Raw genomic sequence first — 13,411 nt, 5'->3', positions numbered from 1 at the left:
ACCAAGAAAACTATCAATCTTTTTATTGAGAAGTTCTACCTGATTTGAAAGCATGGTGACTGGATCGATGTTATAGACGCCATCTGTTTTCGTTGGCTTTGTCCTCATAACTTGCCACTGATAGTTATTCAGTGACATCTCCTCTATAAATTCATATGTATCTTCCAGTGTTTTATTGTTGATGGTTCCGCCAGTAGCTGCGTCAATCATTTATCTTGTCGAGGGGTTCATACCATTGTAGAACGTTTGAACTTGCAGCCAAAGCGGTAACTCATGGTGAGGGAACCTTCTCAGTAGGTCCTTGTATCTCTCCCATGCATCGTAAAGTGTTTCTAAATTCATCTACACAAAAGAAGAGATATCATTACGCAATTTAGCCGTTTTAGCCGGCAAAAAATATTTCAATAAAAATTTCTCGGTCATTTGTTCCCAAGTAGTGATAGACCCTCGTGGTAACGAGTTCAACCACTGTTTAGCTTTGTTTCTCAGTGAAAAGGGAAATAACCGAAGACGAATGGCATCATCAGAAATGCCATTGAATTTGAATGTATCGCAAAATTCAAGAAAATTTGCCAAGTGCATGTTGGGATCCTCATCCTGCAAACCATCAAACTGAACAAATTGTTGTATCATCTGAATTGTGTTAGGTTTTAGTTCGAAATTATTCGCAGCAATAGCAGGTCTAGCTATACTAGACTCAGTTCCTGTTAAAGAGGGTTTAACATAGTCATACATAGTACGTGGAGCAGGATTTTGATTAGCAGCAATTACAGGAGGTAGCTGATTGTTTTGGTTTTCAGCCATCTCTTTGGTTGGGGGTTGAGTTTCGTCTTCTTGCTCGTTTTCCGTGTATCGTAAGCTGCACCTTATCTCTCTTTGATTTCTACGAATTGTGTGATCAATTTCTTCGTTAAAAAGTAGTGGTCCCGACGGGTTTCTTCTATTCTTAAACTATAAAAACCTGCTAAGAGAAAGAGAAAAGTAAATTAATAAATAAAATAAAATAAAATTTGCAAGAAAAATAAATGGCTAAAGTAATAAAAATTTAGTGTTCCTAATATTTCAACTCCTCGGCAATGACGCCAAAAACTTGATTGCGTGATCCGTAACAAGTAATAAATATTTATAATGAAGATCAAACCTAGACTAACTATTATCACGATGAAAAGGCAAGCGCACCTATCGAACAATAATATAGTAACGGCAAGACCGAGATATCGTACCCAAGGGAACCAAAAGTACTAGTAATAACTATCTTTTTATTATCTAGCCTAAGAATAAAAGAATTTGTTTTAATAAACTAATTATTTAAACTAAGAACGCACAGAGAAAAGAATTGGGGAATTGCTTTTGGGAAAATCGATTGACTTGAGACAATACCTAAGGAAAAATCCACCTAGACTTTACTTGTTATTCTGGCTCCGAATCGGACGATTTATTCATTCAACTTGTTCCGTAGAGATCCCTAAGTTATGTTATTATCCCTATTCAAGACTAATAACGTCTAATCCCTAGATTGAATAACCGAGACTTTTTTCTAATTAACACTCTAGGGTTGCATTAACTCGATCTATGGATCCCCTTATTAGGTTTCACCCTAATCCAGCAAAATCTTGTCACCCTATTTTTAGGCGCGCAATCAACTCCGCTTAATTATGACAAATGTACTCTTAGACAAGGTCTATTCCTCCTCTAAATAAGAGCGTATCTTGAATCAGTATCCTGGGATATCAAAACAAGAATTAAGAACACATAATTAAGAACAAGTTAACTATTTATCATACGATTCAGAAACTAATAACAAGATTCGTCTTAGGTTTCATTCCCCTTAGGTATTTAGGGGTTTAGTTCATAACTAAATAGGAAAACATCTTAGAAGAATAAAGAATACAAAACATAAAGAATACAAAACACAAAGAAAACCCTAAACTCCTAAAGGGAAATTGAGGAGAGATCATCAGTCTTGATGATGAATCCGGCTTCCGGGATGGATCAATCGACTTCCTTAAGGTAATTCCTTACCCCTCTTCTCCGTCTCCCATTTTCTCCTCCTCTAGTGTGTATTTATAGGCTTTGGAATGCCTAGAAAACCTCCAAAGTGGCCTTTTTCGAGTTGGACTTAACTTGGGCTCAGCAGGGACACGCCCGTGTGACACGACCGTGTGACGTGATTGCCAGGCCGTGTTCGATCCGTTAAATTGCACACGGCCGTGTGAGTCAATGGACAGGCCGTGTAACTCGTGAAAGCCTTGTCAGCACCCTAGAAAGACACGAGCATGTGAGCTGCCCGTGTGGCAAGGCTTAGGCCGTGTCATCTTTTCGATTTGGTCCATTTTGTCCCTTTTCAGCTTGTTTTTGGCTTCTTTTGACTCTTAGTGCTCTCCTGAGTACAAAACATGAAATTAAAGCATTAGGAGCATCGAATTCACCAATTCTAGTAGGAAATCATCCAAAAAATGCATTAAACATAGGGTAAAAATATGTATAAATTACAGTTTATCAGGATCCGAATCTAAAGAGAATATAAGTGGAAGGCAGTTAGTGATGGGCAATAAACTTTATATCCAAACGTATGGTTATCTGTGAGAGTTAAGCTTGCTAAGGTTTAAAGGAATCTAGATGAGGCAAAATCAGGTAGGACCATAGAGAACCATTATTGTAAAGGACGTACTTATGTCTAAGAGAATAAATCTATCAACGATGGAACACCCTGTTGACTGAACAAGTCACAAACTTCTAGGAAAAGTCTTAATTGCAGCCTTGGATCTTAAGTTGATAGTCTACAAAATTGTCTTACTGTTTGCAACATCTAAAACATTACCGGTTTCAGTTCAAACTGTTGAGCCTATATTTGTGGTCTACCTATCCCTAGATTCAAATCATCCAAAATTGGAACAACATGCTCTCGAATGGGTCGGTCTTGGTCATCTATCAGCTGACGAATAGGAGGATTAACATCCTGACCATTTGGATTATTATCGAGACCAAGACCATTTGGATTATCATTGAGACCGAGATCGTTCCCGTTTCTAGCCATTTTTCTCAGTTCTTTTGCCTTCTTCGCAAAGTTCTATCGATATCAAAGTCAAAAGGATACTCTTTGTTAGCAGGAATGTCTCTTCTCATGCATTGATGGCAAACATGTAGAAATTAAATATAACTAAGTTTAAAAAAAACTAACGGGATTAAATAAAATAACCAAACCAAATTACACCAAATTGCCAATCCTTGGCAACTGCGCCAAAAACTTGTCTTGTGTGAATATGATATGTGAATTGTGCAAGTATATTCGGCGTTCTTATTGCTGACATCAATTCAAATTTTAAAAAAAAATTAGTGTGGACGTTCTCTTTGCCGGCATCAGTGTAGTTTTTGAATTTTTTTCCAGCATGCTCTAGTTGTCGGGACTATATAAAAAAAGAGAGGAAGAGAAGAAGACATGACAAATACATCAGTAACAACAATATAGACTTAGAAATATAACAATTAATGATATCAATAACAAGATTAATTAATTGTAAAATAAATTAGAAACCAACATGGTCAAAGGAAAGGAGAAATCAGAAACAAAAAGATGATAGTAAAATAATTATTTCTGAAAAGAAAAAGAAAATTTTATGGTTTCAATGTACTTTACTTGATATAAAAAATATTTTCATTCTCTAAAAACGTTGTATATGGGAATTAAAAGTTGAAGGAATTGAAGAGTTTGTAATGAATTTTTTATTGTAATTAAAATTCATTAATTAATACAATTAAACCATTTAAATGTTAAAAAAAGCCATTAATTCATACAATAAAAATTTCCATGCAATAAAAAGTTGTATACGATAAAAAAGTTATATATGGTTTTTAATATAAAAATATCATTTAAATGGTAAAAAATTGTATATGATTTCCATGCAATAAACTATTTAAACGTTAAAAAAAAACCCATTAATTTCATTAATGGTTTCCAAGCAATTTAATTATTACAAACTTTTTAAACTTTCCAGTTACCTTTTCAATGAAATTAATTAATGTAATTAAAAGATTTTGTATAACAGTGTTAATGCAATCTTGCATTAATTAAATAAACATACAAGATTTTGTATCATAATTTTGCATTAATTAAAAGATTTTTTATTAATTAATTTTTATTGTAATTATTCATGCAATTTAATTGATGAACCATACTTTTGTATTAATTAAAAAATATTTATTAATTAATTTTTATTGTAATTACTCATGCAATTTACTTGATGCACCACAATTTAATTAAAAGACTTTGTCTTCAATTCTTTAGCTTGTTTTTTTTGTTCTTCTCTTCTTTTCATTAGTCTCGATAACCAGAGCATGCCGATAAATTTTTTTTAAAAAAACTACACTAATGCCAACAAAGAGAACATCGGCACAAAAAATGCAAAAACTATTTTTTTTTTAAATTTAAACTAGTGTTGGCAACATGAACGTCAACACTAAAAAAGTAAAATATCATTTTTTTAAAAAATTAAATCGATGTTGGAAACAAGAACACCGACAATTATTAAAATATTTTTTCTTTTTTTTTAATCCAGGAATACCCATATATTTTAAGTGTATTTGAAAAAAAATACATACCAGTGTTGACAAATAGGGGTGAGTATTCAATCGAATCTAATGAAAAATTTTCGAGCTAAACGAATTGACGAATTCTATTTTATCATCCTAACTTAATTTGAAATTTTCTCGAATCGAGTCGAGTGAGATGAAATTCGAATCGAATTGAATATATTTGTTCGAGCTAAATTAAAAAATAATTTTGATATAGGGGTGGGGTAGTTTAATAGTTAGTTTATTAGAATTATTTGATTTATTTAAATTCAAAAATTTATTTTGATTCGAACTCGAAATTTGAAAAAATTTCGAGCTGACTTGATTAATTCAATTAACTTGATTCGAATAATTCAAAATTTGATTTTTTTTTTAATTTTTTAGAGTTAAATTAAATTTTGCTCTCCACTATCAGTAAACACAGTGCTGACAAAAAAAAATTTATTTTTTATTAGCTGAATAATCGTCGCGGACAATTATTAGGAGATGGAGGGTGGTGCTGGCTGTAAGGAGGCTGGCACCAACAAGCACCTTAGAAAATATGTCATTTTCATATAACATCTAGGTTATTTTCGTAAATAATTAATTTATTTGTGTCAATTACGAAAAAAAAAACCCACATTTAATTCAAGGTTTGTAACTTTCAATTCTTTTCTTATAGAGTCGTTTCTCCTCCTTTTCTCTCTACCCTTTCGCCTCCTCCTACCAGAACATTCTCTCCTCTCATGGTTTCTCTGCAACCTAAAACTATGAGACGGACAGGCTTTCATGTTCTCCCAAGAACTAGACAAGGTTTGTTGCTTTCTTGTTGCCATTTTGGTTTTCTTATTTATTTTGGATTATGAGTGATTTTAGAGTGTAGCATTGTTGTTCTTGGATTTTGGGTTTGTGTTTTTTTTCTTTTTTGAATTTGCTATTCTTGGTTCTATTTCATAGTTTTTATGTGAAATTTAGACAGCTAGTGGACCATTTAGCATGTCGAGGAGTTTGCTTCAGCTTTAATTTCAATAAAAATTAATTGTTCCATTTGCGATGAGAGGTGGAACTAAGACCTGTTTCTTTCAGGGTTGTGATCCTTTTGCCATGAGAGGTGAAAAAAACAAGGCAGATAAAACCCCAATTCTTAGAAATCTGCGAAAACTCTGAGGCTGCCAATGGCAGTGTTGTTCATATCCATGGGGTTTGTCACCTAGAACAAAACATAGACCCCAGAAAGCTTAAACGGCCAGATGTTTTCTCTCTTCTTTTCTTTAACCTACCTATATACTTCCTTTTCTTTTCCATATCACAGAGATGTTGTGTAGGTCATTTCAAATCGTTTCTCTGCTCAGAAATCAATAGTCAGGAGGCATCAACATTTGGAAAACAAGGTGAAGGAGTATTTAAATTCAATTTTAACAGACGACAGACGAAATGTAAATAGATCAAAAGTTTAAAATTATTTAATTGATGCGGCTAAGAAGTGTGTCACCGTATTCTTCATCCAATCTAAAGTAATAAGGTAATTATTTCATCATATTCTTGAAAGTTTTATATAATTATGGTGTTTACCAAATGGCAATGTGGCACTTAAAATAATTGTTATTTTTTTTAAATCCAGAGGTGGTGACACCATTAATAATGGCGTCACCTACGTTTACATAATTTTCAAAATTATGTTTAAATTGTCTTGTGATCCTTCAATATGTAATGTTGCTTTCAATTAGCTTAAACAGATGGAATTATGGCTAGTTAGAGAGACATTGTAGATGTTTAGAATTCGATATGTTCTATTTTTTAATGGCATGTATGTGCCATATATTTTTTGTTTAAATATGTAAAAGATACATATTATAGGTAGGAAGTTGGAACCCATCGTGTTGATTATTTTCTATTTGCATATGTCCATATATATATATTTATATTATGTGTAATTCATTTAAAGCTGTTATTGTTAATTTTAGCCATGTAATTTGCAAAATCAGAATAGTTAGCATGGCCAAAATGGAAGTTTTCCTGAGACTAGAAAAAAAGGGCTTCGGTTGTTCATATGATACTTCTAGTTTTAGCTTAAATTTATTTCTTTTTTATTTTTAAAATGAAGACATATCACAAAATTTATGGGACAAAGAACGGGTGGAAATCATATGCCATCAACTTTTTTGGAAAATATGGTTTTGCTTCTTTGAAAATTGATATGGAGATCTGAATTAATCAATATTGGTATGTCGTGCATGACATAGCCATGTCCACTTCTTCACCTACCATAAGAAGTTATGGAGTTAGAAATGGGTGGATTCCTACACAAGGCATCAACAATTCATAAGCAAACTCCGAGAAGCAAGGTTTTTATATTAATTTGAATTGGACCGGTTAGGATGTTTATCACAGAATGAAGACACATTGGTTAAGGAAACCAAATTATATCTCCCATGTTTCATATGAACAAGCTTTAGCCTAGAAAGTCCTTGAGTCCACTGGCATTGCTTGGCCTTCTCATAAAGAAGACTTTGACAAGAATTTCTTCACTTTCTCTTTCGGTGATTCTTTTCTTTTGTGAACAAAAAAATTTTCTTCCCTGCTTCGGGGGCTGTGTTTATTTTTGTCGTTTTAGCCTGGTAAACTTAAAAACTAGAGTTAGCCTGAGTAATTTATCTGTTACTTTTTTGTAGTTGCTTGTTTATGTGTCAATTAAAAAACAAAAAAGAATACACATGTGATTGAAGAGAACTATACATATAAGCATGTGCCTTGTTTATATATTAATTACTTGTCATACCCGAATATAGTGTATATAATATGTAAAGTTATTTATTAATTAGATTTGGACCGCGAAGTTGTACTATAAATTTTAAAAGTAGAGAAAGATTATGTAGTTTTAGGATGAATAAATGTACATTTTAATTATTAGTAATGAAAAAGTATGTGAAGCGGAACCAAACAATTGCTAGTAATAAATATAAATGAACCAAACAAAAAGGGTAAGAAAGTGTAAATTGAAAACAATATAGAATACTTTGGAATTTACGTATAAAAACAACAGAAAACAAGCTTGAAGTATAATGAGATAATCTACACAATTATTTGAAACGGAAAATAGTTAAAAGTGTTAGGGACTAAAAAGGAAAATAAATAAATTTACTTGATATTTCATAATTATATAAAAGTTAATGTGTTGATCAATATAAATAAAAGTTGTTCGTAGAAAAGTAATCTTAACCAAATGAATAATATTTATATTTATATTAATGTCAAACGTAGTAAAAGGAATAATACAAAATATCACTTTCTTCAGTATAACAATAATGACAATTTTTTGCTCATTTCTTTATTGTTTCCTGTCTAAGGACTTATATAGCTGGATCCAGCGTTTTATATATTTTTTTGTGTATAAGAAAACAATAAAAAAAATATTGAACGGTTTCTCGGTAAATAGTTGTAAGCCCTAATTTCGGTTAAAAATTAACTTTGTAATACAATAAGCTTCCATATTTTCTTTTTTGTGGATATGAACAAATTTCAATTGAAACATTTCTGACAAGGTGATGCGGTCGTTAAGAGCACTAAAAATATCTTATCCCTATAAAATAATAAAAATAATAGTATAAGGGAAGTAGGGCCAAATCCTCAGAAATCAAATTTGCACAATTGCTTGTTCCTCAAAATCTTAGATAGAAACGTGCTCAAGAAATCCTGCGTACCTAGAAAAAAATAAAAAAAATAGAATTAAAAGTTTTGATTTAATTGGAAGTGAAAAATTAAACTTAAAATAGTAGAGATAAATAGGGTTGAGAAAAAAGTTTCTTATAGAGAGATTCCAACATAATGAAAATATAATTTTTATTGGCATAAAATATGAGAAGAACAAAAGGCTAAACTTTTTGAGAGAGTGTGATTACAGAAAATATATAAGTCAAATTTGTGTCACTCCATCCCCTATTTATAGTACTAGGAAACCTAGTTTATTCCTACTTAAATTCTAAAAGATAAATAAAAATAATTAAAGATAATTAAAGATAAATGCTAAATTAAATCTAAATAATAATCTTTAATAATTATCCTAATATAATTAAAAATTAAATAGAGTTTTGTTTTTATAAAATCTCTTCTTTGCACTATCGCCCTCCAAGTCTTCCATACTTTGCATTTCTGGCGCCACTTCTCTCCTACTTCGCATGTTGGCCCATTTTATCTTTAAATTTACGCTTTTCGCCTCTAAATTTCCTTTTACCTTCAATTTAGTCCCTAGAAGATAAAAATCATAAATTGCTCAAATTAGTAGGATCAGACTCAAAATAAATATGTAATTAATACATAAAAATATGTCATTCTAGAGTATTATCAAATTCCCCCTACTTAGCCCATGCTTGCCCTCAAGTATGGTTCTTAACCATTGTGAAAATTAGAACTTTTGCCATGATTGAAATACCACTCCAAAATTTTATAAAAAGTAGGCATAATGCATATGAAAAATAAAGAGAACCTTTAACTTGCTTTAAGTAAATCTGAAAAAGTATTTCAATTAATACACGTAAAAATTAAAATCGACTTTGATTATTCCATAAAAAATTAGGTAATTTACTATACTTACCAAGACACCTTATTTGTTTCTATCTTTAGCCTCCAAATGCAATTTTATTATTAATACATCACTTTTTTTCTTTTTTCTTAATTATTATTGCTTAAAAATACATTCAACTTTTTGATGTGAAGAGAGATGACAATCAAGCACCCCACCCCGGTTACTTAACCCAATATACTCCTAATTTATTATATTTTTCTTAACATATCGAAAATTTTGACGCGAAGAGAGATGACAGCCAAGCACCCCACCCCGATTACTCAGCCCAACATATTCCTAAAAATATAATTTATTTAATTCCGGTTAGCGGAGTTACCTAACACATCACACAACCTTTTGACGCGAAATAGGATGACAACCCAAGCACCCTACCCCGGTTACTCAGTCAGTCACGTTTTAAGCTATAGTCATAACCACGGAAGCATCACAATTTATTATAATGAAACAGAATTTTAATTTGAAGCACTAGGAAAAACAATCAAGTGTCAAAAATAAGTTTCGGCAACTACCTAACAATCATGAACAATATTTCAGCATGCAATTTTCATTAAGTGTTCTCTTTACATTTAGACTTAATTGATTTTACTATAAGTAATGTAGGGTTAACTCTATCAATCATAATTATTTAGCCTAAAAGAAATAAAACAGTGGAGATGAAATCAAACAGACAAAATCATAACTAGATGAAATCAAACAGACAAAATCGTAACTAACTCAGTAGACAAGAATCATGCATGTAGGTCAAATAGTGGGCAAGTCGTGGTCAAATTCTTGGGCATGAAAAGAGTCAGAATTGTGACAGCCCTAAAGTGACCCTAGTCGGAAAGCGGTTTCGGGACCGCTAAACCGAGTCACTAAATTATTTGAATATGATATTTATTGTCTAAAATATGTGAATATGAATGTGTAAAAGTTTTAAGCATCGATTTAGTTAATTGCACGTGAATTTAGTTAATAGGACTTATGTGTGACACTTTTGAAATGTGATAGGTTAATCTATAAGGATCTATTAGTGCATATAATCATAAAGGTGGACTTGCATGTCAAATTACCCAAAATTAAAGCATAGTGGCCGGCCATGCTATGGGTGGAAACATGTTGTAAACATGTTGTGTTAGTGAGTTATGTTAGAAAGAATAAAAAAAAGGGGTTAGGATTAAAGTAATGCAAAAAGGTGGAGTGATGAAAAAAAAATGGTCTCATCCATGCCCCCCCTTTTGCCGTGAATGGAAGAAAGGAAACAAAGAAAAAAAAAGTGTTCATCCTTGAACATCTTTGACCGAATAGAAGAAAGAAAGGAAGGGAATGAGCTTGGAGAAAAATCGGCTATGAAGGCTCACTAGATTAAGGTATGTTTAATGTTGCTTTGAAAGTTCATACATCCCTTGGATGATTAGTCTAAATTCTAACTATCTCATGGATGGATTTGGGATTATTAGAGAGTTAGTATTCGACTAAGAAGCTTCAAAAGTTTTAGTTGAAGCCTTGAGACTATTAGCATGTTAGCTATATGGATGTGTTATGAGGCTTGAGGTGTTAGGTAAATTTGAACTCATCACCAAGTTCTTTAAGCAATCCAAGCTAAAAGTTTTGATATTGAGGTATCTTGAGCATCTGGCCATGGTAGAAAGTAGAAGGGAAAATATGGTTGTTGTTAGATGAAGTAGAGTCTAACAAATGAGCACATATGTGCATTAGTTGCTAGATGGAGAAGAATCGGCTAGCAAGTTGTGTGCTAAGGCCGAATATAATTTTGTATATTAATGAGTAATGCATGTGTTGAATTGATGGAAAGGGAGAGGATGCTTTACTAGTGTATATATGTATATTGGCCAAGTTTTGAACTTGAAACAAAATGGTGTTTAGTCAATACAAGTGACCATACTTGTAGAATGTATTAAGTGTTGCAATCGGCCTCAACATAGACATGTATGTTCGGCCACATGAATGAGTACATAAGTTGATGTGTATGTTCGGCCATAAGTAAGCATATTGATGGCTTTATCTTGACTTAGAAAATTCGGCTATGGGGAATATTAGCTAATATGTTGAATTCGATTCGTGATTTCGTACATATGTGACTCTAATGTCTAATGTATATATGGGCTAAGTACCTTGAGCTTCTCTTTTGATGTTCGAATGAATTGTATTAAATTGCTTAATGTGATTAAAAATGTGTATGACCATTTTGTATTTGAGCTAAAGGTGGCCATATGACCCATCAAATTCATTGTCATGTTCGGCCATAAGCTAGCATAATGAGACTTTAATAAGTTAAATTTGTTTGAATTAGCTCAAGAGCTTAGAGGACCAAAGTTGGATAAGGGAAAGGAAAAAGTGATCGAATAGCCGCCGAAATCGTTCGACAACATCCGAGGTAAGTTTTCGACTAATGGAGCTTAGATTATGATTCGATTAGATTATGTCTTAAGTAAATCAAAATCATGCTCTTTGTATGTGGCTATTGAGCCGAAATTTGTAAGTGTGATAAGTGTTTTGTGTTTGAGCTTTGGTAATGAAAATGAAATATGGATGTGTCATGATTTATTGATATATGTGCATGGTTATTCGAATGATATCCGGGCTAAGTCCCGAAGGCTTTTGTGCTAGGTGACTATAACCGGACTAAGATCCGAAGGCATTCGTGCGAGTTGCTATATCCGGGCTAAGACCCGAAGGCATTTGTGCTAGCGATTATATCCGGGCTAAAACCTGAAGGCATTTGTGCTAGCGACTATATCCGGGCTAAGTCCCGAAGGCATTTATGCTAGTGACCACATCCGGGCTAAGACCCAAAGGCCTTGTGCAAGTAGTTATATCCGGCTAAATCCCGAAGATTACTTGAGTTTGGGAATGAGCGATCTGCTGTAATAATTTCAATTAATACGCTCGTAAAATCTCAACAACGAGGTATGTGTTGTACATGCATTGGATTAATTGATTCCTCTTAAATAGCATTCGCTCAGTTGATTAAGGAGCTTCCGGTTTTTGGTTAAGTTGATCCCTTATGTATGAATATAAGGGTTGGAAATGTGAAGTAGGACTGATTTTTGAGAATATATGTGTATATGAAATTATCCGTTTAGTTATATGAATGGTATACTTCAGTTGAGCCTAATTTCATTGCTCAAAACTTACTAAGCATTAAATGCTTACTCCGCTTCTTTGAATCTCTGTTTTATAGATTTTGGTTCGTCAGCTATCGGACTCGGGATTATTGAAGTCGAAGTCGGCCACACTATCAAAGCCCCTTTGGTACACTTTTGGTTGAACTTTGAAATGGCATGTATAGGACTACCCTTTTTGTTGTGGGTCATGTACCCTTTGGTTTTGTATAAACTTGGATAGCCATGCGAAAATGGCTTATATACACTTTGAACTTAATATTATAATCGTCTTGTATGATGTTCATTAAGAGGTATGGAAATGTTTGGGAACGATTAGCCATTGGAATGGTTAATCATGATCATATTTTGTGCTATATATGATAAAGGGCTAGTTGAATCATGGAAACTATGTAATAGGTAAAGTCTACCTTAAAAATAGATGCTGATAGCAGCAGTAACGTGAATGTGAAAAATCACTAAAAATAATAGGAATGAAATTAAATAGTGAATAAATTATTTAATCGAACTTTGATGAATCTATTTTCATAGGAAAGTAACGAAATGATCATATGAACAGTATGTTAAGAGATATTTAAGTTTTCGTGAGACAGGGCCAGAACGGTTTCTGGATTCCCTGTTCCGACTTTGGAAATTCATTATAAATTAACCAGAGATAATTAGAAGTCATGCCATATATGTATAGATTCCTTTTCGAGTCTAGTTTCTATAAAAACAAACGACATCAGTATTGAAACCCTGTACAGGGAGATATCCAAGTCGTAATGCGCAAAGGTCAGTGTAGTCGAACCCTGAAATAGGGGAGACTTTAACTAATAAACTGTACTAATTGGCTCGACCAAAAATTCTAGAAAACAATTTGTAGATGAAAATACAAGTCTAGTTTCAGGAAAAATTTACGAAACTGGTTTTCGAGTTTTGAAACTCAAGATATGATTTTTAAGGCGACAGTGACGTAGTAACCAGCTTGTCTGGAAAATTTTCAAATGGACTGTGAAAATAAGTGGATTAAGCCCGTTAACCCCTCGTGTCCGACTCCGGAAATGGTTTCGGGTACGGAGTATTACAATTTTATTGGTATCAGAGCCACGGTTTAGTCGATTCTAGGACTACCGTAATACGTTTGGGTCTAGCTATACATGCCATTTTGTGA

General features: G+C 32.8%; 1 long non-coding RNA gene and 1 other non-coding gene across 2 annotated transcripts; both read left to right on the top strand.

Annotated features, from left to right (window-relative positions):
• Positions 1 to 268: 268 nt before the first annotated feature.
• Positions 269 to 375, top strand: LOC121210643 (small nucleolar RNA R71). Its single transcript, XR_005905757.1, has one exon. It is a non-coding gene; the product is annotated as a small nucleolar RNA R71 (small nucleolar RNA).
• Positions 376 to 5,095: 4,720 nt separating this feature from the next.
• LOC107897545 (uncharacterized) lies at positions 5,096 to 6,487 on the top strand. The gene is made up of 2 exons (XR_001684191.2): positions 5,096 to 5,364; positions 5,638 to 6,487. It is a non-coding gene; the product is annotated as an uncharacterized lncRNA (long non-coding RNA).
• Positions 6,488 to 13,411: the final 6,924 nt, after the last annotated feature.

Source organism: Gossypium hirsutum, chromosome A11 (genome assembly GCF_007990345.1).
Source record: "Gossypium hirsutum isolate 1008001.06 chromosome A11, Gossypium_hirsutum_v2.1, whole genome shotgun sequence".
NCBI classification, from domain to species: Eukaryota; Viridiplantae; Streptophyta; class Magnoliopsida; order Malvales; family Malvaceae; genus Gossypium; species Gossypium hirsutum.
The sequence above is the reverse complement of the archived record's forward strand: the minus strand, read 5'-3'. Positions and strand labels throughout refer to the sequence as shown.